The sequence below is a fragment of the Rhododendron vialii genome, chromosome 3a, assembly GCF_030253575.1.
Source record: "Rhododendron vialii isolate Sample 1 chromosome 3a, ASM3025357v1".
NCBI lineage: Eukaryota > Viridiplantae > Streptophyta > Magnoliopsida > Ericales > Ericaceae > Rhododendron > Rhododendron vialii.
This window is the reverse complement of record NC_080559.1, coordinates 26,636,597-26,642,596: the sequence shown is the minus strand read 5'-3', so window position 1 is coordinate 26,642,596 and position 6,000 is coordinate 26,636,597.

The window sequence follows — 6,000 nt, the reverse complement described above, 5'->3', positions numbered from 1 at the left end:
CTTACTTGCAAAAGTAGGCTTCGGGGAGAAATGGTGTGTTTGGATTAATGAGTGTTTGTCGTCGATATTCATGTCAGTGTTGATAAACGGGTCTGCATCAAAGGAATTCAAGATTCAGAAGGGACTCCGGCAGGGGGATCCTTTATCTCCGTTTCTTTTCAATATAGTGGTTGAAGGGCTCAATATTTTGCTAGAAATAGCAAAGGAGCGGAATATCATTGGTGGAGCAAGAATTGGAGCGAATGGGTCAAATGGGGTTGTTGTGTCACATCTTCAATTTGCAGATGATACGATTATTTTTTTGCAGTAATGATGGGGAGGAGTTGGCTAACATCAAAAGAATCCTTCGGTGTTTTCAACTCATGTCAGGGTTGAAGATAATTTTTTTCAAAAGCTCGTTATGCGGAGTTAAAATGAATAATCAGGAGGTAACCTCATTTGCTCGGGTAATGGGATGTAAAGTCGATCATTTGCCAATTAAATACCTGGGTTTGCCGCTAGGTGCTAATCCAAACAGAATCAGAACATGGGATCCAATGGTGGAGACAATGGAAAAGAGGCTTAGTGTGTGGCGTGGGAGATTCAACACTTCAGGAGGAAGACTTACTTTACTGAATTCTTCCCTTAGCAGTTTGCCTATCTACTTTATGTCCATGTTTAAAATGCCGGTGGCAGTTGCAAAGGTATGGAAAAGATCCAGAGACAATTTTTTTGGGGTGATACGATGGAAAAGGGAAAGCTTCATCTGGTCAAATGGGAGTTGATTACTAAAAAGAAAGAGTTCGGAGGGTTAGGAATAAAAAATTTGATGATTCAAAACCTTGCTCTCCTAGCCAAGTGGTGGTGGAGGTTTTATAAAGATAGCGATTCACTATGGGTGAAGGTGGTTAAAAGTAAATACAAGTTGGAGCAAAGGTGTTGGTTACCTCGGTTGCCATCTTCTGGCAAGTCTTCAACTATTTGGAAAGACATATGCTCAGTCGGGGACTCATCATCTGTCATTGGATCAGTTCTTCAGGAGGGCTTCAGAGTAGTTGTTCATTCCGGTCAGGACATCTCCTTCTGGAATCAGGTTTGGCTAGGTGACACAACCCTCAATGAGGAGTTCCCTCGATTATACCTAATCTCTACTCAAAAAGAGAAGGTGATCAGGGATTTAAAAGATGCAAGTGGTGGTGGCAGATGGAACTTGTTATTCTAGAGAAGTTTGAGAGATTGGGAAGCTCAACAATTTGATGATTTACTCATGCGTTTGCAGGCAGTGATTTTGGATCAATCCAAATGTGATATGATGTGTTGGAGATGGGCATCTAATAACTGCTTCTCCGTGAAATCAATTTATAATAAATGGGAACAAATGGGTTCTTCAAGCAATCGGGTGATGGGTTCAATCTGGAAGAATATTTGTCCCCCAAAAGTGAAAATATTTGCGTGGCTGGCACTGCAAGATCGAGTGGCATCAAGGTCGGTTCTCCTCTCTAGAAACTTGATTCCTGAGGGCCAATCGGTGATATGCCCCCACTGCTCTTTTCTGTTAGAAATGCCTAAGCATCTTTTCCTTCATTGTCAATTCTCGTGGCTTGTGTGGTCATTGATTTTGGATTGGTGGCATGTTAGTTGGGTGTGCACAGCCTCTCTGGTTGATTTATTTTCATGGTGGCTAGGGAATGGTTTAAAAAACTTGGAGAGGTATATGTGGGAAATAACGTTACATGCTCCAATTTGGTCTTTATGGTTGGTCCGGAATGATCTTGTGTTTAACAATGCTACATGGCGAGTGGAGGATCTTGGGGAGTTAATTAAAACTAAAGTAGCAATGTGGATTAAGGTGAAGTTTGATATTAAGGTGCACTCGGTGGAGGACTTTAAGGGTTATTTTGACGGTATGAGGAAGGTGAAAGTTTAAGTTCTTTGGAGAGGGGTGGGGCGGTCCAACTCTCTGTTGGATGGTCCTCTTCTTCTTTTTTCTTGTTTTCCTTTGCTCTTAAGTTTTTATGCTTAGTGATCCTCTTCTCGACGTACCCATTTCGAGTTAATAAAATTTCTCCGTTTTGCTGAGCAAAAAAAAAAAAAGATTTAAGAAACTATCCATAACCCTAAATCTCAAACGCCCACAACAGAGCTCGAACTCTGGCCCAGGAAATGTCAAGTGGGCTAGAGCCCATTGACTCATATCATTCTTGTCAAACTGCTTGTTTCTACAACTAAATTGATTTTTCCAAATACAGGTCTAATTTTCATTTCAGCTCATCTTTTTCTGCCATTTTTGGAGCATTTTACTTTGGGTTTCCATTTAAGTTTGGCCCTAATATTTATTAAAAATTTCCCTATTAATTTTATGTATATGTATAATATAAGAGCATGAAAAAATTGGAGGCCCAAAGTTATCTAAAATTGGGGAGCGGATGTAGCCACATCCTCTGCATATGCCAAAACCATCGTTCAACGGTGGCATCATAGGGTTAAGTCAGATTGTCAAAGAGTTATTAGAAGGCTCAAATCTGGTTCTTGCTCCGACTACATGGGATATTGAGGGTGTGTTCCACAAACTAAAAAAGTACTTACATTTTTTTTTGAATTAAAGGTCATCTATTGAAAGAAAATGACATGTCTCGTAAAATAAAATATATATACTTAAAAAAGAATCTTAGCTTAATAGGGCCTGAAACTATTTTAGATGATAGTTGTTCTTTTGCTGGGCCTTGTTATTTAATTTACATTTTGCTTTCTTCCTTTTGCTATTTTTTTTTTCTCTTTTTTCTTTTACTTTACGTTTTCTTTCTATTTCTATTTCTATTTCTCTACAATTAAACGCATGTTTAATAGAACTAAAAACTGAAACTAAATGTTGAAAAATTAAGTACTGAAAGCTGAAAAGTTATTTAGTAAACATATTAAGTACTGAATTAAAAAATGATAAATTAATTTTAGTTCTAATTCTCTCTTAATTTACTAATGGTCACAATGTACTTATAGTAATGGTGGAATGGTAATTGTGGTGGTGTGTTGGTGGTGATGGTGGTGGTGTTGGAGTGGTGGCTATAGTGGTGTAATGGTGGTGGTGGAGTGATGGTGGTGTAATGGTGGCAGTGAGTGTTGTCAGTGGAGTGATAGTTGTGCAATTGTGGTGGTGGCGGCGGCGGCGGTATGGTAGTGGTAGTGATAGTGGTTTGGTGATTAAATGCAAATATACAAAAATTTAGCCAAAATTAATTAATTCAAAGCTACTTAATTTTTTTTTAATTTTTTAGCCTACATTTTAAGTAGCACTTAATTTATTAAGCAATATAAAATGTCGTTATCAAACCTACTGAATCACTTATTACTTAATTGATTCAATTTTAAGTGTTGAATTTAAGTTATCAAACAAGCTCTAAGAGCATATTGCTAATCCAAAGCGCCACGTGACTGTATTCCGGTACCATTGAATAATCACTCGTTCTCCGATTTCCTTGAAGGGCAAGGAAAATATACGTCGAATTTGCTTGAAGGACAAGGAAAATATAAGTCGAATATACACGAAGAAATCCTACACCCGGTAAAACTCAACTTGCCGCCAGTCCCTCATGTCATCCATCCTACACAATCCATTAATTTCCCGCACGGATTAGGAAACAAAATCCCAAACCATATTATAGTAAATTCAAGCCCTCTCTCTACTTCCTGAGTTCACAACACCGGCCAGTTCGATCCAGGGTTTCTTCGTACAACAGTAATCAATCCTTTCTTGATTTCTTATCGATTTCCTCTCTCTTCACATAACCAGTTCTCGTTCCCGAAAGTCAGCCATGCCTCGGGTACGTAAACGAGTCATGAGACTCATGACACTAAGGTTGGCCAAAAGATACCTCAAGAAGGTGAAGAACACGGTTTCCCCCGAGAAATACCAAATTTTCATGAGTCTGATCCAGGAAACGAAGCACAAGAGGAGCGACGTTGGACCGACGGTAGGGAAGGTGATAGAGCTGTTCAAGCACAACGGAGGGTTGCTAAGCGGGTTCAACCGTTTTCTGCCGAAAGGGTACAGAATTGTTCCTCTGATGACGCCCGGACGATTTCAGATCAGAGTGGAGAGAAGCGAAGCGTTCCGTTGACTGACTTCCTACACAAAATCAAGAAGATTATGAATGAAGAGGATGATTAATTGCGCATACAAAGCGTTTACAGGGGTTCTTGTGCACGCGGATTAAATAGATTACGCTCTTGTGCGCGCAGATTAAATAGATTACGCCTTAAAAAGCAGGGTGATGCATTGGATAATCAAGAAATGCGCGTTGTGGTTGTGCTTTGTTGTTGAGTCGTGATCGCGATGACAATTTCGCAAGGCTAGCTTCTACGTTTTTTTTTTTCTTTTTCAAAATCCGCAAGGGGTATTTGTTGTGAATGACTTCGACAATGATTTCACAAGAACTTAAGGATTTCCTATTTTGCTATGTACGCACAAGTCTATGATTTCTAAAACATTGCGGCCACGGTTTGATTGAAATTAATACTTACATGTTAGCCAAATCAAATTGAACATGGATAAATCATCACCAAAATCGACGTCACTCGCTCTCATACCGTAAGTTCGAAGACATAAACAAAAGGAAAAGACTACAATACGCACCTCTTGTTTGAGTGTGTATCATATACATTCCCCAAAATGTTATGAATTATAGAGAAAATGTTACGAATCGTATTGCTAAAAAGTTATGAATCGTATAAAGGTTACGAGATACACCAAAATGTTATGGATCATAATGAAAATGTTACAAATCGTACTGCTGGAAGGTTATGAATTCTATAACAAAAGTTACGAAACATACTAAAATGTTATAAGTGAACCATAAAATAGGTACATATGGTACATCATTTTAAGGGATATGTATTATAAACTTTCCCCAATCAAAATATGCAACCTAGTCTCAAAGACTTCTGTGGAATGAAGAAAAAAAAAATTTAAAAATTATCTTGAACTGCAATTGCACACAATTAAAGCTAAATCTTTAGGGAGCATTTTTTTTTTTTTTTTTGAGAAAAGTTTGTGTAAGTATGTTTACTTACATAGATGTATTCGGAACCATCGGATGCACTATGCACATAGAGTTTACAAAATAATGAAGGGCTCACATGTGTCCGGATCTGTGCACACAAATCTGTAGATCGACGCTGCAATATTGCTCTCTTTTTATAAATAAAATCTGTATCGCAGCGAAATACTATATAATTAACAAAATACCAGAATACCCTAATTTTAATTTTCTAAGTGAAAAATGGGTTGGGTAGTGTTTCAAATCCCATTTTTCACAACTTAATTGTATTTTAAGAACATATGATTAGATATCCATTTTAACTTCTTAGAGCATCCATAGTGGTATAATCAAAACCAAAAGGTTATTAAGCTTAGCAACATTTGCTCAAAAAAGAGGTCACATTGGAATAACCAAACTTAATAACCTCTTAGTAACTCATCAAATTTTGATCATTAGATAATCAAAATTAGCAATCTTTTGCCAATAATCAAATTTAGTTGTCCTGATATTTTCTCAATTAAGTACACCATCATTACACAAAAACTTTCTCCATCTTCCATTTTCAACATGTTTCTAAGAAAAATACTTTTAAATACAGTTTTTATTTTTTTGCAAAAATAGTTTTTTTCAAAACAGTTTTATTTATTAAAATTGTTTTTCCCAGAACTTTTTTTTTTTTTTGCAAAAACAATTTATTTCAAAAACTGTACTTTTGAAAAACAAAAATTCAAAAATTTTTTTGTAAATCAAAATTTTCAAAAAACTATTTTCTCCTTTTATAATAATTTGTTTTTATTAGTTTGAAAACTATTTTGAAAAAATTGTTTTCTATGTCACAATTTCTAAATTTTTATAAATTGAAAAGGTGATGTGGCAAGTTTTGGTTATTAAATTTTGATTATACCATTGTGGACATCTACATTGCTAATCTTAGCAATTTCTTAAATGAATAACCAAAAAATGATGTGATAACTTTTGATTATGC